This window comes from Mesoplodon densirostris, chromosome X (assembly GCF_025265405.1).
Source record: "Mesoplodon densirostris isolate mMesDen1 chromosome X, mMesDen1 primary haplotype, whole genome shotgun sequence".
Taxonomy (NCBI): domain Eukaryota; kingdom Metazoa; phylum Chordata; class Mammalia; order Artiodactyla; family Ziphiidae; genus Mesoplodon; species Mesoplodon densirostris.
The window spans coordinates 34,914,069-34,937,716 of record NC_082681.1 but is presented as its reverse complement, the minus strand read 5'-3'; the positions used below and the strand labels follow the sequence as shown (position 1 = coordinate 34,937,716).

General features: G+C 37.0%; 1 long non-coding RNA gene across 1 annotated transcript in view; it reads left to right on the top strand.

Moving 5' to 3' along the window:
• The first annotated feature begins 214 nt into the window (after positions 1-214).
• Positions 215-23,648, top strand: part of LOC132482747 (uncharacterized) — a 178,960-nt gene continuing 155,526 nt past the window's right edge. The window contains exon 1 of the long non-coding RNA XR_009530945.1: positions 215-333. This is a non-coding gene — a long non-coding RNA (uncharacterized LOC132482747). The remainder of the gene's footprint in view (positions 334-23,648) is intronic.

Below are 23,648 nucleotides of genomic sequence, written 5' to 3'. Positions count from 1 at the left end.
AAGATCCCACAAGGAGCTCTGGAGCCAGAACAATCCTTCACAGCTGTCCCAAATTTGGCCAAGATTACTGGGCCCTGACATTCCCCCGTGAATCATACATTGGATGTGGGCCACCTGGGGAGGGGCGTGGCCTTGGGTGGGGCGGCTATTACGCAAAGCTGCCGCTAAAGGTTGGCTTCAAACAGCACTGGCAGCGTCTGGGGCAAGTCCTTCACTCAAGTGGGGTCCAAACCGCGCGTCAGTTCCAACGGGATCCCCATGTATATGACCATACTCCTGACCACGTGGTCCTCGTTAATCCCAGCACGGTGGAATCGCCCAGGCCGGCACAGGGTGAGTGTTTCCAGTCCTGGAGGCTGGCGGGTCAAGAGTTCTTCCCTCAGCCTTGTGATCTGCTAAAAGTTCTCCTGGCCCCAGTGGTACTCCCTGGGTGCACATCAGAGAAAGTCCTTCCTAGTCGTGGCGAACACTAGCGGAGAGTTTCCCCCAGCCCTGCAGGGCCTGCCAAGATTTCCTCCCTAGCCTGCTAGCTAGGTGAGAGTTCACTGCCTAGGTCACGGTGCACTCTCAGCACCAGACATCCGCGGTCATGAGTGGATAATTTCTTCTTGGGCACCAACCGTCTAGCCCTCAAGAGTTTCCTTTTAGCCCCCCATATGCCCAATTAAGAGCCCTCCTTTTTAATACTGTAATTAGTGTGGGTTTTCTTTTCTGTGTGGTGACGGAATAACGATGAATAATGTTTTGTATGTTTTCACGTGTGCTTACTGGCCATTTGCATGTAATCTTCTGTGAGTTTTTGACTTAGTTTTTTTGCCCAGTTTTGGGGAAAGTTGCTTGTGTTATTATTGACTTGTAGGGGAGTTTTGACTTCATATGGGATTTCATATATGTATATATGAGAGAGACAGACAGAGAAAGAGAGAGACAGAGAGAGGATGTGAGAACAAGATTGATTTATTCCTGGGCAAGCTTGTCTTCTCTTTTGAGTGAACATTACCAGTGGAGAAGCTAATTATCCTGCTGCTCTCTAGGCAAGAACTCATTTTTGCTAACTTACTTAAAGGGCACAGCTGTTTATGATTTGACCACAAACAACTCTGGTCTTTTGATGTGATGCTTCTGACTAGAACCTACAAACACAAGGGCCCTGATATAATTTCAAAACAGCATAATTTTTTAAGTTGCTCTGTGTCATTTGTCTGCATACATAGTTCCTCCCTGAAAACATGACCACCGTACCGCTGGATATTCCAAGCCTAAGCGCATGCCTGAGAATTTAATTCACAAAATGAGACCACAAGGCTAAACCCACACCCAAATGCATTGCTTGAAATCCTTATCTCTAATGAAAATGCAGTGTCACTGCTCCTTAAACAGCAGTCATTCTCTAAGAGGAAGTTGCAGATAGAAGTTATAAACTGATCACTGCCTTAACACAGAACAGAGGTTAAGACTGGAGTTTTTACATTGAGAGATTTAGAGGTGCCAGGTGCAGAGAAAGATGGGGAACAAGCCAACTGAACTGGAATTAACATCGATTTGTTCAGTTGCCATTTAACCTGTCTTGTACATGATATCCAAGCAAAGCCCATGTGTGGTTTTGCCTCTCTGCTACTGGGACCCAAGCAATGGACCTCTATCCTGCAAGTGCATCATATCCTAGAAGATAGTATATACTGGAGTTGAAGCTGAATCACAATAGCCGAAATAGACCAGGCTTAGAAGTTATATAATCCTAAGCCCTCACTTCATAAAAGGTGAAACCGCTTGGAGAGGAAAAAGAAATTTCTAAAAGTCGATTGACTTCGCCTCTGAGCTAGGTTACCAGAGGATTAGTCAGAGATGGTTTCCCCTACACCACTTATTTAAATTGTGTTGCTTTTGGCAATTCAGGTTGGTTTGTGTTAGCAGTGAGTTCTCAATCTTGTTCCTAGGGCTGTCCTTCTGAAGTGGAAAAGGACATAGCTGTTTTCTCGTTGCCTTCCAAGCCAGTTTCCTATTGCTTCTATTTCCTCCTCTTGTGGTGGTATCATTTTTCTGTTCTCTGGGGCCCATTCTGTCTTTTAGAATTTTTCTATTTAAGATTCTGTTGCTAATGTATACCGCTGGACTGTATATCCTTGAAGAGTTCCACTGTCACTTCCGAGAAACAAGCCTGCTAATGAGAGGTGTTTTACAAAATGGTGTACAGGCTCTGAAGAGGAAGCTAGATTTACAGAACCATCTGTAATTCAAAAGCATATAAAGGCATGGTTTTGGTTTCTGTAGGCTCTTCCCATTATGTGCGCTTAGAAGAGAACTAAAATAACAAAAGAAGCCCTTTTTTGACAGTTTTATGGCAGGGGAAATCTATTTCTGGAAGATGTGACATAATTGTTAATATCATAGCCATGTCCGTGTATCAACAATTCACAGTTCTAAGCAGGCATGGGCAAGTTCATTTGGACGTGGGGATGGATTTCTGTACTAAAAGATGCTGTGAAAATCAAACTACTCTATTTTGGTAGCAACTTCCCAGCTGATATAGGAATGGTTCTCATAGCAGGTCAGGGGTTCTCAATATTTGGTAATGAGTCATAGGATTGTATATTAAAAAATAATCCTAGGTGCTTCTCATGTGCAAATAGAGTTGCGATGCACTGAGCCTCAAGAGTATACCACTGGTGTTCGACAAAATTTTAATTTATGTGAGGTTTCCTTTGTTCGATTAATGAGGTATAATTTCCATACCATAAGGTGCACTGATTTTAAGTGTACAGCTCAATTAATTTTGACAAATTTAATACCTCCCTCCCCCAAACTCTGATCTGTTTTCTTTCACTCTAAACTCATTTTGCTTGTTCGAAGACTTCATATAAATACCATCCTACAACCTATACTCTTCTGCATGTGGCTCTGTCACTCAGCAAAATGTTGGTGAGATTCATCCATGTTGTTGTATGTATAGATTGTTCCTTTTTGAATAGTATACCACTGTGTGAATACATCACAGTCTGTTTATCTGTGTTCCTGTTGATGGACATTTGGGTGCTATGAATATTTTTTCACAAATGTTTTGGTGGCCATATGTTTTCATTTCTGTTGGGTAAATACCTAAAACTTGGAAGGTATATGCTTAACTTTATAAGAAACTGCCAAGCAGTTATTCAGTGTAATTGTATCACTTCACATTCCTCACAGAGACGCATGAGGGCTCTGGTTGCTCAACAACCTTGCCAGCATTTGGTAATAGAGACATAATTTACAACTGAGCCATTCTAGTAGGTGTGCAGTGCTATCAGATTGTGGTTTTAATTTGCATTTTTCTCATCACTAACGCTATTGAGCATCCCTTTCTTTTCCAGAGTCATTGAGATATTGTTGACATATAACATGTGAGTTTAAGGTATACACTGTGGTTAGATACATGTATATATTGTAAAATGATATCATATGATATCACTTATATGTGGAATCTAAAAAAATGATACAAATGAACTTATTTACAAAACAGAAACCGACTCACAGACTTCAAAAACAGACTTATGATTACCAAAGGGGAAATGTGGCAGGGAGGGATAAATTGGGAGATTGGGATTGACATATACACACTACTTTATATAAAATAGATAACCAACAAGGACCTACTGTATAACGCAGAGAACTCTGCTCAATACCCTGTAATAACCTATATGGGAAAAGAATCTGAAAAAGAATGGATACATGTATATGTATAACTGAATCACTTTGCTGTACACCTGAAACTAACAGAACATTGTAAATCAACTATCCTCCAATATAAATTAAAAATTAAATTAAAAAAATGATTACCACAATAAGGTTAGTTAATGCTTCCATCCTTTCTCATAATTATCGTGTGTGTGTGTGTGTGTGTGTGTGTGTGTGTGGTGATAAGGTTTAAGATTTACTCTCTTAACAACTTTCAAATACTGTTAATGAACATCATGGTGAATATAATTAGGTTCCCAGAACTTATTCATCTTATAGCTGGGAGTTTAAACCCTTTGACCAACATCTCACCATTTCCCCCACCCCCTGGCAACCACCATCCTACTCTCGGTTTTCATGAGTTTGGCTCTTTTAGATTCTGAATATAAGTGAAAACATACAACAATTACCTTTCTCTGCCTAACTTATTTCACTTATGATAATGCTCTCAAGGTCCATCCATGTTGTAGCAAAAGGCAGGATTTCCTTTTTTCTGGCTGAATAATATTCCATTGTTTTTATATACCATATCTTCTTCATCCATTTATCTGTTAATGGTCACTTAGGTGGTTTCCGTGCCTTGGCTATTTATTGTGAATAATGTTGCGATGAACATGGAGGTGCAGACCCCTCTTTTAGATAGTGTTTTCATTTCCTTCAGATATATCCCAAGAAGTGGGATTGCTGGATCATATGATACTTCTATTTTAAGTTTGTTGAGGATCATACAGTAGTTCCATTTTTAATTTTTTGAGGAACTTCCATACTGTTTTCTGTAGTGACTGTACCAATTGACAATTGACATTCCCACTAATAGGTCACAAGGGTCCCTTACTCCACATCCTCAACACTTGCTATCTCTTGTCTTTTTGGTAATAGCCATTGTAACAGGTGCATGGTGATAGCTCATTGTGGTTTTGATGTGTGTTTCCCTGATGATTAGTGATGTTGAACATCTTTTTCATGTACCTGTTGGCCATTTGTATGTTCTCTTTGTAAAAATGTCTATTCAAGTCCTTTGCCCCTTTTTAAACCGAATTTTGTTTGTTGCTATTGAGTTCTATGAGTTCTTTATTATTTTGGATATTAACCCCTTAACAGTTATATAGTTTGCTAATATTTTCTCCTATTCCGTAGGTTGCCTTTTCATCTTGCTGTTTATTTCTTTTGCTGTCCAGAAGCTTTTCAGTTTGATGCAGTCACATTTGTTTATTGTTGCTTTTATTGCTAGGTTTTTGGTGTCATACACAAAAAGTCTTTGCCAAGACCAATGTCAAAGATCTTTTCCCTATGTTTTCTTAGAGTAGTTGTACAGTTTGGGGTCTTATATTTAAGTTTTTAATCAACTTTGAGCTAATTTTTGTGAGTGGTGTAAGGTAGAGGTCCAATTTCATTTTTCTACACATCGTTATCCAGTTTTCCCAACACCATTTCTTGAAGATACTTTCTTTCCCCCATTTAGTATTCTTGACTCCCTTGTCAAAAATTAGATGAACATATATGTGGATTTATATCTGGGCTCTCAATTTTGTTCCATTATGTCTCTTTTTATGCCAGTACCATACTGTTTTGATTACTATAGCTTTGTAATAAACTTTGAAATCAGGAAGTGTGATGCCTCCAGCTTTGTTCTTTCTCAGGATTGCTTTGGCTATTTGAGATCTTTTGTGGTTCCATATGAATTTTAGGCCTGTTTGTTCTATTTCTGTGAAAATGTCATTGGAATTTTGATAGGGATTATATTGAATCTATAGATGGCTTTGAGTAGCTGGACATTTTAACAATGTTAATTTTTCTGATCCACGAAAATGGAATATCTTTCCGTTTATTTGTATCATCTTCAATTTCTTTCATCAATGCCTTGTAATTTTCATTGTATAATGCTTTTACCTCCTTGGTTAAATTTATTCCTAAGTATTTTTTTCTGTTGCTATTGTGAATGTGATTGTTTTCTTTCTTTCTTTTTCAGATAGTTTGTCATTAATGTACAGAAATGCAACTGATTTTTGTATGTTGATTTCTATATTCTGAAACTGTACTGAGTTTATTAGTTCTAATAGTTTTTTGGTGGAGTCTTTAGGGTTTTCTATGTATGAGATCCTATCTGCAAACAGAGACAGTCTTATGTTTTTCCTTCCAATTTGACTGCCTTTTTTTTTTTTTTCTTTTTCTTGCCCAATTGCTCTGGCTAGGACTTCCAGTACTATGTTGAACAGAAGTGGTGAGTTTGGGCATCCTTGTCTTCCTGTTCTTCATGAGAAACCTTTCAAACTTTCACCTTTTGAGTATGATACTTGCTGTGGATTTGTAATATATGATCTTTATTATGTTGAGGCACGTTCTTTCTATATCCAATGTGTTGAGAGTTTTTAATGATGAGGGGATGTTGAATTTTGTCAAATGTTTTCTTTTTTGCATTGATTGAGAGGATCATGTAATTCTTATCATTCATTTTGTTAATGTGCTATGTCACATTTATTAATTTGCATATGTTGAACTAGCCTTGCATCCCAGGGATCAATCCCACTTGACCATCATGTATGATCCTTTTTTCCCTAGTTTTATTGAGAAATAATTGACATACATCACTGTATAAGTTTAAGGTATACAGCATGGTGGTTTGATTTATATATATTTTGAAATGATTACCACAGTGGGTTTAATTAACATCAATCATATCATATAGATACAATAAAAAGAAAAGAAAAAAATTGCCTCCTTGTGATGAGAAATCTTAGGATCTACTCTCTTAACAACTTTCCTACGTATCATATAGTAGTGTTAACTGTAGTCATCATGTTGCACATTGTATCCCTAGTACTTATTTATCTTTTTTTTTTTGTGGTACGTGGGCCTCTCACTCCCGTGGCCTCTCCCATTGCAGAGCACAGGCTCCAGACACGCAGGCCCAGCGGCCCTGGCCCACGGGCCCAGCCGCTCCACGGCACGTGGGATCCTCCTGGACTGGGGCACGAACCCACTCTCCCTGCATCAGCAGGCGGACCCTCAACCACTGCGCCACCAGGGAAGCCCCCTTATTTATCTTATAATTGGATGTTTGTAACTTTTGACCACCCCCTTTAATTCCCCCTCCCCCTGCCTCTAGTAGTCACAAATCTGATCTCCTCTTTTTCTATGAGTTTGGTGGGGGTATTTTTGTTTCTTTTCTTTTCTTTTTTTTTTTTTTTTTAAGAATCCACATATGAGTGAGATCATACAGTATTTGTCTCCCTCTGACTTATTTCATTTAGCCTAATGCCTTCAAGGTCCTTCCATGTTGTTGCAAATAACAGGATTTCCTTGTTTTTTTAATGGCTGAATAATATTCCATTATATATATATAATCTTCCTTTATATATATAGTATATTCCATATATATATAATATTCCATATATATGTAAGATACAGATAACTTCTTTATTTGTCCATTGATGGACACTTAGGTTGTTTCCATGTCTTAGATATTGTAAATAATGCTGTTATGAACATGGGGGTGCTGAGTTTTTTTCTAATCATGAACAGGTGGTGAATTTTGTCAAATGCTTTTTCTGAATTTGCTGAGAGGATCATGTGGGTTTTTTTTTCTCCTTTTTCACTTAATGTGATATATTACATGATTTGACAATCAAATATTGAACAAATCATTTATTCCTGGGATAAAGTGCACTTTTCTTTGATGCAGTGAACATTTTTATTTGCTGGATTCTATTTGCTAATATTTTGTTGAGAATTTTTACATTTATTTTCATGAAGCATACCAATTTGTAGTTTTCTTGTAATGTTTTTGTCAGGTTTTGTATTAGGGTAACTCTGACCTCTTAAAATGAGTTGTGAAGAGATCTCTCTTCCTCTATTTTTCTGAAGAAGTATATATGAGATTGATATTACTTCTTCCTTAAATATTTGATAGAATCCACCATTGAAACCATCTGGGTCTAGATTTTTTTGTAGGTTTTTATTACAATATTATATTCCCTAATAAATATAATTCTGTAGAACTTTTCTATTTCTTCTCTGTCAGTTTTGTTAAGTAATATCTTGCAAGGAGTTTCTCCACTCATCCATTTGTTGAATTTATTGACCTAAAGGTTTTTCCAGTAATATCTTTTAAATGTCTGTAGGATCTGTAATGATATTCCCTCTTTCAATTTTAATGTTAGCAAATTGTGGGTTTTTTTCTGATCAGTCTTGCTAAGGATTTATCATTTTGATTACCTTTTTCAAATAACTTTGTTAATTTTTCTTTCTGATTATTATTTTTTCTATTTAATTGAATTTTGCACTTAATTATTTTTCCTTTCCATTTATTTTAATTTTTCTTTTTTTAATTCTTAAGGCAAAACTATATAATTTTTTTCAAACCTTTCTTTTCTAATATAGTCATTAAATTTTACACTTTCCTTTAATAACTGATTTAGTTACTTCCCACAGATTTTGATATATTTTATTTTCATTATCTTTCAGCTGAATAATTTTTAATTTTCCTTTTGTTCCTTTGACCTGTGGTTATTTTAGATGTGTGATATTTACTTTTCAAACATTTGAAAACTTTCTAGACATCTCATTATTAACTTCTAATTGAGTTTCATTGTTATCAGATAATACACTTTATAAGATTTCAAACATTTTTATTAATGAGTTATATTTCAGCACTTAACATATAGTCTATCTTGATGAATATTGTATGTGGAGTTAAAAAGTTGTTTTCTGGGGCCTCCCTGGTGGCGCAAGTGGTTGATAGTCCGCCTGCCGATGCAGGGGATACGGGTTCGTGCCCCGGTCTGGGAGGATCCCATATGCCGCGGAGCGGCTGGGCCCGTGAGCCATGGCCGCTGAGCCTGCGCGTCCGGAGCCTGCGCGTCCGGAGCCTGTGCTCTGCAACGGGGGAGGCCACAACAGTGAGAGGCCCGCATACCGCAAAAAAAAAAAAAAAAAAAAAAAAAAAGTTGTTTTCTGACATTACAGAGTGTAGTATTCCATAAATGTCATTTAGGTCCAGTTCATTGATAGGGTTGCTCATATCTTCTGTGTTTTGGTAGTTTCTTTTCAACTTCTATCAGTTACTGAGAAAAGGGTGCAACATGTCCAACCAATAAGGTAGATTTCTCAATTTCTCCTTTTAGTTCTGTCAGTGTTTACTTCATGTATCTTGTAAATCTATTATTAGGACCATACACATTTAGAATGATTATGTTTAACTCTTAAGGTACCCTTTTTATCACTTGCAACATTTCTGTTTATCTCTGGTAATAATCTTTGTTTCATAATCTGCTTTGTCCAATATTAATACAGACACTCTGGCTTTCTTTTTACATTATTTTACTTTCAATCTATTTTTGTCTTTATATTTAAAGTGTAACACCTGCAGAAAGTATATTTTTAAGTCTCATTTTTATCCAGTTTGATAGTAAATGATTCTTACTGTGCTTATTCCATGTATATCTAATGTATTTATCGATATGACTTATTTTAATTCTATAATTTGCTGGTTGTATTTTAGTTGTTTTATGTGTTCTTTTCATTCATCCATTCCTCCTTTTCTGCTTTCTTTTGGGTTAATCACATATTTTTATTATTCTATTTCATTTTCTCTATTGTCCCTGTCATGCTCTGCTTGGCCTCCACCTCTCTGTGTTGAGGTTGGAACTATACACTAATAGAGAACATGGTTCTCATCTCCTCTGTTGCTCTTCTTTGAGTATTGCATTCTGTGTTGCCTTTTGTTCAATGCCTGAAGACAGTTGCTTCATATACTTTGTAAAATTTTATAACTGTTTACAGTGGGAGGCCAAGTCTGGTACCACTTATATCAGCATAGCTGGAAATGGGATTCCGAGGCTTGCTTTTTAGCTTCTCCCAGTCTTCTTTTTTGGTCCTTTTTCTACATCATGGCCTTCTCCCTCCTTTTCCTATCCCCCTTGCATATATCCTGCTTCTAGTGTCTTACTCTCAGAAGCTATGAATAAATAACTTTAATAAGTTATAAAAGCTTATTAAAGCTTTTATAACTTATTATAAAAGCTGATAAAAGCGAGGGTGTGATATTTTCCTGAGTCATTTTCATGATTATTGGGATGGTAGAAGATTTTATAGCCTCTAGGATTCATAGGACTTCATCTCTGGTAGTGGAATGAATACAAGTAAGCTATGCTTCTTGGATGTTTATTGGATATCTACTATGTAGTAGCTATCTTGAGAATATCCATCATAATGCTAACCCATACGTTTCTGTCTTTCTCTACTTTTATGACCAAGACTGTAGGAAGGAGTATGGGATTTGATGGCTAAATGAACACCTTGAAGTGCCAGCACAAATCCTTTGTGGGTCAAAAGAGGAAAGCCAGGGAAAGGATAGAGTGAGAGTTGTAAGAGCTGAGATTTCAGTGTAAGAACTGAACTCAAGAACAGACAAAGCAGAAAGAGGCAAGACATTTGGAAATACATCTCCCACATTCATAGTTGAGCTTCTCTAGTCTTCACCACCTATTACTGGGCTGAGCAAAAGTTTCTGTTTTTACTTCTGACTGCCTCATCTCTTCTTGCTGTTTTCTTGGCTTTTCCCTTTATTGTGCATCTTGATGGGTATATTGGTGTTCTTTTTTCTAGTTTGGCATTTTGTAGATATACCAGGGAGTGAATTTTGTCTACCAGGAATTGATTTGGGTATTATCTTAGACACTTCCACCATATTGGGATTCTCACTTATTTTAATAACTTAGAACTTCCTTTCCAAATAACCTATTTAATAAATACATTATAAAAATTTTTATATGGACTCTACTTATGATTTATGGTAAACTAAGAAGAACACTAAATCATGAATCAAGAAATGGAAATTCTGGTCCTAGTTCTGTCATTAAGTGTATGACCTTTGGGAAGCCATTTAATGTGGAAACTAAGCTTAGATGGTCCTTAAGGTCTTTTCCAACTATAAGATTCCATATGCAAGTAAGATTCCTTTATTTCTTCTTCTCCTCTCATTCTTGGAGATGAATAATACATTTCTCTTTTACGACTCCTTGGTATTACTTATACATGAGAACAGAATATGTCCCAGTGGACAAACTTGTAAGCCCAACACAAACTTACTCCCTGTCCTCTGCTTTGCCTTAATCCTTTTGTCTCCTTTACCCCCAGTATCCTGCAGCATCTTTCCAGATGATTCTGGTATGATTGGCTACTATTAAAAAAGAAAGAAAGAAAGGTGTATGTCAAACTGAAATCTTTGGGTTTTTTCCATTGTCTTTCCAGATCAGACTTCAGCCTACTTTTTAAAACACTTTTTCATAGCTCTGAGAGTATCTTGTAAAGTCAGAACTTGCATTTTTGTATATCAATGATTCTGAGTAGCTTGGTGACCAACAAAACAACTGCATCGATTCCCAGTCTTAAGAAGTAGCCCTTAGAGAAGCAATGTTCTCAACTAAGCCTGCATTGCTGGTGCAGTATAAAGAAAAATGTTTATCAACCTCTCCCTGGAAGCCGAAAGGACTCTGCTTCAATCCTGAAATGGCAGACTTTGTCCTTAGCTAAGCAAAAGGGAACAATAAAAGTTCAGCGTATAGCCAAGTGGGCTGTGTGTGTGCATGTGCGTGTGTGTTTACAAAAGTAGAAGAAAGAACTTTTTGAAACTATGTTGATGTTGTGCCTTATGCCGACGGGTGATCTTTAAAAGGAAAAGGTTTTTGCTATAAGTACAAGGAGTTAAGAATTTTTTCCAATGTCATAGGTAAAAGTATTATTATAATTACTTGACATTTAGAGAGTATTTACCTCTCAGTAAACCCAGTTCTACTTAAAGTTTAAGTTCTTAAAAAATAGTTATGGTAAGCTTGACACATTAAGGCTCTATTCAGAACATGCCAAAAGATCCAGTTCATTCTATCGAAAATTCAGTCTCTAATCTGGTTGGTTTGATTCTAGAAATCAAATTTCTATTTCCCACTAGATCATAAACTGCATAAGGGCAGATACTACGTGTTATTCGTACTGTTTCTGTAGTTCCTAGGACAGTCATGTACTAAATACTTTTTGAAATGAACTAGACTGAACTGAACTGAAAGTTTAGTGAGATTTAACAAATGAAGAATAAAGCATCCAGAGAAAATGACTTCCTCTTTTCATATAATAAGTCCAAAAAGAGATCTGCAACAATTGAGTTCTTTTGGTTCTACCTTCAGTGATCTCCAGGCTAGGTGCTCTTCTTCAACCACACAGGATAAACTGCTGTACCAAATGATGCTGTCAGCTAATAGAATTCTGAAACCTGTAGTCCCATGCAAGTATGTCCTGCAGTCCTAAGACTCCTGATGGTTTGACCCACTAAATCAACCAGACTGTGTAGAACAGATGTTCCTTCACACCTAGTAGAATTCAACCACATGGTCCAAACAAGAGAACCATCAAAAATTGTTTAATATGATAATAAGCTAAAAAACTTATTTTGTGAATAATATATTATATTTGGCAAAACCAAGAAACAATTCATTTTTGTTCAGTCTTTAACATCCTCAAGTGTAATCATTAAGCTCTTGTTACTTTTAATATCTAGTGTGGTTAAAGAGGATTGGACTGAATTGATAAAATGATAATTACATCTCTGTGCTCTTTGCATTTGACTAGGAACATATTTAATTTTCTTGCAAGTGTAGGAAATTAAAGGGCTGAGATTCTAATTGGAAATAGGTGCATGGAAGTTTAAGTGGGAATTTCCAACAAAAGTCACATGAGAGTCAACTTGAGAAAATAGAGGTTATAATGAGGGATTAGGAATCATTAAACTTTATGTTTAAGGTTGAAGAAATTATAAAAGCACACCCAGTTGTTGATCCTTAATATCCATTACCACTATGAGTCTCGGAATGACTGATATATCCTTGCTACTCAGTGTAGACATTCACCAGCATCAGTAGTCACTTGGGAGCTTGTTAGAAATGCCTCACCCAGACCTACTGAATTAGTTATATACTGCTGTGTAGTAAATTGCCACAAATTTAGCATCTTAAAACAACACACTATTATTTCATAGTTTTTGTGTCAGGAATCTGGGCACACCTTAGCTGGGTCCTCTGCTCAGGATCTCGCAAGGCTGCAATTAGGATGTCAGCCAGGGCCGGGCTGTGATCTGAGGCAAGGAGTTCTTTTTCAGGCTCACGTGGTTGTTGGCAGATTTCATTTCCTTGTAGCTGTAGAACTCATAGAAGCTTACTTCTTCAAGGCCAGCATGAGAGTCTCTGACCTTCCCCCTCTGTCCCCTAGACACTCTTTTAATGGGCTCCCTTAATTACATCAGGCTCACCCAGGACAAGCTAGTATTTCTTGTCCATTGCTATGTACACTACACTGTGCTTGGCACTTAGCACATGTGTCATTACATTTAATTCTCATGATAACTCTACCAGTGGGATGGTAGCATTATTATTTTACTGATGAAGAAACTGAGGATCAAAGAGATTAAGATCATACACCTAATATATGGACCTAGGAGTCTAAGCAAGCATGCCTGACCGGATTTTTCTACCACATCATGCTGTGTCCAAAGTGGGAGGAAGGGGCTGCCCAAAGAGAAAGCCCCTGAAGACACAGCTCACAATTTTGTCAAACCCCAATGGGTCAGGGGTTCGAAGACACCTTTCTTTGCCTACCTTGAAAGAAACTGGGAACTCCTGGGTTCCCTGGAGCTTTCAGAAACCAGTAAGTGGAGATGTGACCAGTAGAGAGCACCACTCTCTCCCAGCAGCCTCTGCTGCATTCACTGAGATTTCCGGGAAGAAGACTGTGACCTGAATATGCTGTCAGTGTTCTGAGAAAACCAACTTAAGGGACCCAGCCTGATGATGAAGAGAAAGGCTCCATTTGGTGAGTGCATTGAAGTTCTTGAAAGCCAAAGTGAGGGTAGAATAAATGCCAACTTCACTTTTCTTTTATAATTTTGTATTAAGATATTTTAGAAATGTTGATTAATTTTGGTGAACAAATATCTCCAAGGCTGACATTATTGAAATTTTAAAAATTTTGTTCTTGCTAGATTATTTATTTTGGTTTTAGCATTAAATGTCATCTCAGGTCAGTCTCTAAAAGGGGTTTGTTTAATTCCTAATTGTATAGAAAGCATAGTTTAGTGAATTGTATTGGTGCACTGCCTGTTTAAGTAAGGCCTTACCAGGTGAATCTAAAGCCTACTTTTATTTTAGTTAAAGAAAAAAAAATCTATCAATAATCCATTTTGTGAGTTTTCTCAATTTATTAGCAGGCAAACACAAGACATTAATGTATTCTTTTGATTTACTTCCTAATTATAAAAGCTGCTTCTTTGCAAAAAGAAAAAGAAAAGAAAATAGGGATAGCAGACTTCACATCAGACAATGTGGTGCTATTCTTTTTCTTTCTATTTTGTCTTTCTCTGGCAAAAGTTGACTACTTCAGATATTCTCCAGAAAGCTTTCAGGATAGTACTGATCTCTTCAAAACCAGAAAACATTTAGGATTTTATCTCTAAGTTGCTTTGTAGAGATAGAAAGTAGATTAGTGGTTGTATAAGGTTAGGGTTGTTAGGAGAGTTATGGGGTAAATGCTAAAGAGCAGGAGGTTTGTTTCTTTTGGGCAGTAATGTCAATGTTTTAAAATTGATTTTGGTGATGGATGCACAAGTCTGTGAAAATACTTAACAGCTATTGAATGGTACACTTTAAATGAGTGAATTTGTTGGTATGTAAACTATATGTCAATAAAGCTTTTTTTGATGCTTTTTATGAAATTTTAGTGGATGAGAACAGGTCTCAGATTGAGATTAAAACACTGTATTCCAAATAATACCAAATCTGCAGCATAAGCTTTAAACTAATTTTATAGGAGGATGGTCAGGAACCTTATTTGTAGATTTTCTCTTCACTTTCTTCCTTCCGTGAGGAAGGAAAAACGATAATCAGCTCCCTAAGAGACACTGCTTTGACCCAACCCCTGAATGAGTGGAAGTAATTACTTTTGGCAGAGCCGAAAAAGCAACTGCCAAAGAGTGTCATGTAAACTATTGTTGGCTAGTCTCCTTGCCGTCATGGGACCTGAAGCTCAGAAGGATTTTATAAAGTGGGAGAGTGGTTTTATTTTGATCCACAGAATGAGTATGGAGTGTATTTGGTCAAAATTAGTTGAAAGATGAGTGCGGCTTACTTGGCTTCTCTTTCCATGCTCCCATCTCTCTTCCCTCCCAATTTCTAACTTCTTATGTTTCTTCAGTGCCTCTGGAGAACAGGGCTCACTTCTCTAACTTCTTCCCACAGATATCTCCATGGTTTTTAGGCAGCAGCTCAGCACAGTGGAAAGAGCACTGACTTTGGAATAAGAGCTGTGGTTGACTTCTGGCTCTCTCAGTTACTCTGCTACCTACCTTGGGGAAAAAATAATTTTTAACTTCTCTCAACTTGTTTCATTTCTCAACTGGGGACATAGTTCACATAGAGTGGGTATTAGGTTTACCTGGTGCTCAGTAATAAATGGTAGCTGTTACTATACATATTATTCACTGCATATCAATCTGGAATGTTTCCAGTTTCATGTTTTTGTTTTTGTGGTACGCGGGCCTCTCACTGTTGCAGCCTCTACCATTGTGGAGCATAGGCTCCGGACGCTCAGGCTCAGTGGCCATGGCTCATGGGCCCAGCCACTCTGCGGCATGTGGGATCCTCCCGGACCGGGGCACGAACCCGTGTCCCCTGCATCGGCAGGCGGACTCTCAACCACTGCACCACCAGGGAAGCCCCAGTTTCATGGTTTTTAAACAGATTTAAGGCTTCTAGGTTCTGTGCCTAGAGATGCCACTATCACATTTTACATCCTTGCAGCTCAGTAATATATGAATTAGGTTATCTAGTAGAATATCATGAGGTCTTTCCTAGAAATGTTCAATGTACCCATTTCCTAGGAAGATGTAATTACGAATGTGATTAACTGGTCCTATGTTCTCTATGAGGGAAGGAGGGATGGGGACAGTTCATGTTAAAATAGTCAGCAAAACAAGAAAATGTTTGGAATACCGAAGAATGCTATATATATATATATATATATATATATATATATATATATATATATATATATAATACACACACATATATATATATAATTTTTTTGTCTTGGGTTTAAATGGTATGATATATCTCACAGAATCTGCAATGTGGTTGACATCAGGTATAGCTTTCTCATTCCATTCAGCTTGTCCCCAAACCTCATGGATGTGTGGCCTTAATACTAATGTTTTGGGGTACATCATGTAGCCAGCACTTCAGTTCTATCTATTTTCTTCCATCCCTCATAGTTTCTCGATCATTTGAAAACCAAACAAAGTCCTGCCTTTTGTGTCGGGCCATATGGTAGAAATTGTTAGTAAGTTTGTGTCCTTTGTTCCGTTCAGCTACTGGATGGAGAGCTGGGGACTTTGGATCTTTGAGGTGGGAGGAAGGGACAAAAGTAAGCGCTCACTGACATCTGTGCTGCAGGTGAATGCTTGAAAAAACAAAACCAGGCCCTTTACAATAGGAAAAGTAGTCTCCTCTCAGCATTATATCCTACACTTTATCATGCTTTTTTTTAAAAAAAACTGTACCTTCTTTTCAGCCTCAAGTTATGTCACAAAAGTTCCCTTTTATAGCCTCCAGCTTTCATAATCTCCAGGAAGACAGTTGTGAGGAGGAAATACATCTTGCCCTGCAAAAAAGTTAATAAAAAATGGGACATTCAGGCAGTGTGTTACGTATATATGTGCAGTTTTATTTCCTCCTTTTAAATATAATGTGATTTGAATGTTTTTCCATGGAGATATGTGTCATTTTTAATGTTTGCATAATATTTTATACACATATTATAATTTAGTTATATAACTGTTCTCCAGTTGTTTGGAGTTTGGGCTTTGCACTTAGCAAAGCAGTCTATGACTATTAAGTCCCTATGCACAGATCTAATAAAATAAAGACAAGTGGAAAGAATTTGGTGTGGGATTCCCAGGGCCATTTTCTACCTTCTAATATTCTTTATTTTATTGTGAATCCTTAGTGTGGCCATTTTTGTTTACATCACACTGATTTCTGGATTTTTATTATGAGAAGAGAAGATGGATATAAAGAAAAACTTGGTTGCTGACAAAAGCAGAAGCATTAGTGGTACACTTTCATCATCCAACATGAAACCAAGTAACATGAAGTAAAATACATTAGGCAGTTTTTACCAGAAGTCAGCACATCTGTCAGTGCAGAGGTAACACTTTAAATGGATCTGTGTAAAGTGACTTAGCAAAGCAGTTTATGACTATATATTAGGTTTAAAGCCCAAATGAGAAGTTGTCACCTTTGTGACTTTCTGATGCGAATTTAATACAAAACATTCTGATCAAAGATCACAGGGGAGAAAGTAGAAGAAAACTGTAGCATAATCACATTCTAACTGTGATTTCTTATAGTTGACATCTTGGTAAGATGAATTTGTTCTCAGAATATCTTTATGAAATTGCAATAAGTTATATCACTTTATCAAAATACAGATGCAGTGGACAAAGTCGAAAGAATCACCTGGGCCTTGCTTGGGAAAATTGTCGTGGATGTTCATTTTTGTGGTTGAAATATATCTGAAAGTTAAGAAATGCATCACTCATCACACAGATGCTCAGCATGTGTGGGCCCAAACAATTGATCATTTCCATACAAATACACTCTGTGGATAATGTCTAATAAACTTGTACTTCCCCTGTTTAACCCAAGCTAAAGCTCTCATTAGAGGCTTTTATGGTACAGGTAGAGTGGATTTAATTCAAATTAACCAAGATGTTTAGCTCCTACTCCTTAAAAGTCCCAGTTCCAGGACTCCTCTTGGGTGCCACAGAGAATAATACATCACTCAAGCATCATGTTGTTACCCAAACATAACCTACCTGGTAGTGGTGAGGGGAGAAAGAGATGGTGGCACAGATACGACAAGGGCACAATGAGGAAGATTGTGATTAGTGTTGTAGAAAAATGCATATGACCTGTTATATAATTTCAGAAGAGGAAAGAAGAAAGGGAGGAGTTGGGGATAGGAAGGGAAACATAGCAAGTAACAGTTCAATGCCAGCCGATTGGGAAGCACTGTGAAAAGTAGTGGGGGCAATAGAAGGGTGGGTGAAAACACAATACTTGGCTTAAGGAGTCTATAATCTAGTGGGAGAAATAGACCCGAATGTGGCATGCGCATGTGTGCGAGCACACACAGGCCATGATTGAATTCGGAGTGTGGTAAGCAGAAACTCACATCCGTTCCGGGCCCTCCTGTGGGTCGGGCACTGTACTTGAACTTTCCCTATTCTCAGAACAACCCTAAGGCTTAGTTTTTATTATCTCTATTTTACATAGGAGGAAACTGAGTTTATATAGTTAGTAAGTAGCAAAGTGAGTAATTTAAACCCACAGTCAATAGCATTTTAATAGCTATCATTTATTGAGTGCCTGCTAGATGCTTGCTATGAGTTATGTTTATGTTTTATAATTCTGCAAGGTGTGTATTAAAACCATCATTTTACAGATCAGGAAACTGAGAAAGACATGTAATAACTTTCCAAGATCACAGCTATTATTGGAACAATTAGGATTCAAATCTGGGTCTATCTGATTCTAAGGCCTGTTTTTTTTACAATGCGACTGCTCATTGGAGGGATAGAAGAGATGAATTATGAAGATCTTGAGCAGGTGGCTTTCAGAAAGGGTAACATTTGACATAGGCTTTTAAAATGGCTAGAACTTACACAGGTAGAGTTGGAGTAGAAGAATATTTAAGGTGGCAGGATGAACACAGAGATAGCAGTGTAGTACAAGGCATATTTTGAAGAATGGGTTGAAGTGGTTTGGTATGGCTAGATTGTAAGGAACCTCAGACAAAAAGAAGATAGGAAACAGAGCTGGACACTGGAATAACTCCAGTGTCATAAAGAGTTGAGTTTTTTCTGTTTTTAATGAGGAAATATTGAAGGTTTTGAGCTTAGAATGGACACAATCAGACCTGTGCCTTTGCTTATTATTGTCTGCTTCCCATCGGTAGGTTGAGAACTCCAAGAGAGCAGGGATTCTTTTCTGTTTAGTTCACTACTGTGCCCCTAGTAACCAGAGTAGTGTCTAGAATATAATTAGAGCCGCTGTCTATAGCCCTGAGGTTTATAACCTGCATAATTTCAGTGGGTGGCATTCACATACACTACAATGCAAATATTGTCCCTGAGAGTTGTGCAGTTTTATAAATAATGGACATAATGGGCACTCAATAAAAATTTGTATGAATGAATGATTGATTAATTTGCTTTAGGCGAGTCTGGATGGAGTTTATAGGATGTATTGCAGGAGGGAGAGAATCAGGGAACAGGGAATGTTAGGACAATTTTTAAGTAGTCTAAGCAGGAGATAATGATCTGAGCTCCCTAATTGGAAGTAGAAAGGACAGGGTAGAGGCAAGACATGCTTCCATGGTAGAATTAGTATGTTTTTTTTTTTTTCTTTTTTTTTTTTTTTTTTTACTGACTGGATATAGAAAGGGGAGGAGTACGGGCCAGGGAAAGTTGAAGATAACTCAAGGATTTTTAGCCTGAGTGACTGAAGGATGATAATGGCACTGAATTAGAAAAGGAAAATAAGAAAGAGAAGCAAGTTTGATGGATGGGGTAGGTGGGTGGAAGATGAATTCAGAGATGTATGTATTGAGTTTGAGAAGCCTCTGGGATACATAGATAGGTCTATCTATTTCCTGGCATTTGAATATGCTGACCTGAAACTCAGCAGAGAGATCGAGGATAAGAAGATAGATTATGGCAGTTTTGAAGCCATGGGAGGAAAAAAGATGTAGAGAAATTGTGGAATGAGAAGAGGAGGCAGCAAAAGGTAGCCCCTTAAGAAATGCCTGTAATATTGATAAAATAGTGGACAGTAAAAGCAAAAATACAAGGGCACTGAAGAGATACAGTCAGGATGCAGAATAGGAGCGTTAAGTGTCTCGGAAGCAGGAGAGATGGAGGTAGCCATCTTATGCTGACAACAGTCAAGAGGTCAAGCCAAAAAAGGACAGAGAAGAGGTCGCTGGATTTATTAATTGGAAGGGCATTTCTGTTGAGAGTAAGTCCAGTAAACCAGTGAGGTTAGAAGCTAGATTGCAAGTTATTAGAGGGATGTGAGGTGAGGAAATGGAGACCGCAAATGACAAATGGAAGGATTAGAAAGATAGAACTGTACAGTATGACCCTACTGTATAGCACGGGGAACACTACTCAATACTCTGTAATGACCTATATGGGAAAAGCATCTAAAGAAGCGTGGATATATGTATATCTATAACTGATTCACTTTGCTGTATAGCAGAAACTAACACAACATTGTAAATCAACTATACTTCAATAAAAAATAAATTAAAAAAAGAAAGAACTGTAACTTGAAAAAGAAGCAGGGATAAAGAACAGTTTTACAGCATAGAGGAAGATTTGCATATGTCTGTCGACTAAGGGGAAGGAATCAATGGAGATACTGAAGATGGAGATGATTGATGAAATAAGGTCCCAGAAAGACAGGAAGAGGTGGGAACAAGAGCACAGCAAAAAGATTACAACCTAGGAAGGACACTTCTTTCAAGCTAGGAGGGAAGAGGAAAGGATAGGTAGAGTTAGAAGATATAAAATGGAAGCAAGGCAATTTTTAGGAGTTCATGGTAGATGGCCTCACTCTTGTCTGTAAAGGAGGGGGCAACTCCATCTGCTAAGCTATGGACTCTTTCTTAGATTAAAAGGTTTATGGTATTAAAATACAAATACCCTTAAAGTTATTTGCATTTTGACAGCGAACTTTCACTATACTTATAAATTCTGCTTAAATGTGTTTTTCAAAGTTTTGTTCTAGAAAGCTTGGTTTGGCAACTCTAAGCCCTTTATCAGAAAGCAGTCATATCAGAAAGCAGTTTTATATCTAATCCTATGTGTGATGGTTGCTATGGAAACAATCGAATGCAAACTTCATTTTACATAACACCCAGCTAAGCTATTGATCAGGTGGGAGGAAGAGAGCTTCAAACCATTTCACTCAAGGAGAAGAAAACCAAGAAACATTAGAGATGTGGTTAGGTGAAAAGAAACCTTTTGGTTGGGAAAAATACAGTGAAGGTTTTCACATATATAAATATAGGGCTTAGGCGGTTGGGGCTTTTAACAAAGGTGTTGCAGTCCTGAGTGTTCAGAGTCAAGCAGGGAAGATGACAGAGAGCAGTAATAGATAAAACTAAGCTCACGGCAGTGAAGGAAGGGGTAGGACTGGATCATTAAGTCTTAGTGAAATTAGAGCGGAACGAATGCCTGGGCTTCAAAATCAAATAGAGCCACTACGTAGAAAAGAACCAGAGAAAGTGGCAAAGCTGAAAAAAACAAACAAACCAACCGTGTTTAACTGGAACACATTTAATGTAAATCACACATATCACTGAGCTTTTTTTTATACTCATAAGAAAGTATTAAGTAAAAATAAGGTTATTACCATTGGGTTTTATGTAAGACTGTAGTTCGGGTCTACATGGAGACAGCAAAATCCCCTTTACTTTAGTCCCAGAGATAGTCTGGGACTACCTCTAGTCCCAGACCACGTTAGGGTGTTTATGGAACATAATCGGCTATAGTTAGGTAATTGTACTCTCGTCTCTCCATGTCCTGAGATAGAAATTCTCCAAAACCAGAAAGAAATGAATGTAAACTCAATACATTAGTATAGCCCAAGAAAAACATGTCAGTCACAAAGGACCATATCAGCATAGAAACAATACTGTCACAAAAGATAGATGTCCAAGGAAGTCACAGTAATTTGAATCTTTTAAATAATTCCCCTGGTTCTAAATCCATGCTCACCATGCAGGCTTTTTTGGTTAATGTTATATCATTCAATTGTTTATGCATTATAAAAGTCATATACAAACAGTATAAAGTATAAACTGAAAATTGACTATAGTGCTACCACCTAGAAACGAACATTGTTAATATTTTGGTATATTCCCTTCTCATTTTATGCTTTTAGAACTATGTAACTTGATATGGAGATATATTTCCCCAGGTACACAGAAATATATGTTTAATATATATACAAGTGTTACAAAATTGGAACATTATATAAATCAATATGGTGGTATTTTACTTAACATGCTGTAAAGAACTTTTCCCCCAAAGTCCTTAAATATCTTTTGAGAACATGATTTTTAAAGGTTCCTTAGGAGCATGTAGCAGGGAAACATAATTTATTTCATCAATTCCTTACTGTTAGAAAACTGGCTTATTTCCAGTTTTTTTACATTTAGAAATCTTTGATCAACACCTTTGTCCATGAATCTTAGTGTATATTTATGTAAGTAGAATTTTTAGGTTGATGTTTATGTACATTGTTAAGGCTTTTGTCAAATATTGCCAGACAGCCTTAAAGGATAAGTTTTCAGAGGGACATATTTTAGATTAGAGATTATGCAGATTTTAAGGCTTTTGATTAATAATGACAAATTTCCCTCCAGAAAGATTTTAACAGTTCATCCTCTCAACCAGTATGTGAAGTCTGTTTGTCCCTTAGTCACATCAACACTGGATACCAACATGTTTTTACATGTTTGTAAGATTCATAGATGAAAAAATTGGTGTCTGGATTTAACTTATGTTTTGGATAAATTTGGACACTTTTACATGTTTATTTACCTTTTGTCTTTATTTGTGAATGTTCTGTTCATGTCTTTTGTCCAAATTTCTTTTGAGTTATTCATTTTTGACTTGTTTGCCAGAAATCCTTTACATATAACATTAACCCTTTATGTGTAATGTATGTAACAAATATATTTTTCCAGGCTCTGATTTGCCTCTGACTTTATGGAGCTTTAATGCATAAAAGTTTATCATTTTTAACATAGTCAAGTATGGGAATCATTACCTTTATGGCTTCTTTCAGTGCTTTTATTTTTTTTATTTTTATTTTTTTTTTGCAGTACGCGGGCCTCTCACTGTTGTGGCCTCTCCCGTTGCAGAGCACAGGCTCCGGACATGCAGGCTCAGCGGCCATGGCTCACGGGCCCAGCTGCTCTGCGGCATGTGGGATCTTCCCGAACCGGGGCACGAACCCGTGTCCCCTGCATCGGCAGGCGGACTCTCAACCACTGTGCCACCAGGGAGGCCCCGTGCTTTTATATTTTTTTAAAAATGTTTCTTCTGTTGAGTCAGATACATTTTTACCTTTTATTCTGCTTTTTATGATTTTATTCATTATATTAAATTTTAATGTATCTGGTTTATGTGTATGTGTGTGTATATATGCACACATATATTTGCAAGGGCTTTTTAACTATAAAAAATTGGGGGTTTTTTTGTTCTTGAGCCTCATCCCCTAACCTTCTACTGGAGTTAAATATTAATTCAAAGGCAATTCAGAGGCCATATTACTAAATAAGATGCAATGATTTGTTATCAATCACGTAAATGTTTTTGGTGATTAGGAATCAATGTTTTAAGCAGTTTATATCATAATATGATAGTTTTACTGTGTAGTAGTTTTGTTTTAGGAAATTGGTTGAGGGTTTTCGGTAAAGTATATTGCACTATAATTTTTTCCCATTTAAAGAATTGGAAATATTGCAGTTATTTCCAATATTGCAGTTAAATATTCTTGGTTAGGTCTTTTACACAGAATATCTGATTTTCAGATATGGATTACTGATGTTAAATAGAAGGTGACTGTATCTCTTCGATATCATACTCCTATACACATCCAAATGTAACAATTTGGGGACATCATACTCCTATACACATCCAAATGTAACAATTTTGGGAAACTCAGTTCTTTTATATTCATTGTCTGAATAATGTGTCAATGTAACATATTCTGATAATTGTTTCTTTTAAAATATATTTGGAGGGCTTCCCTGGTGGCGCA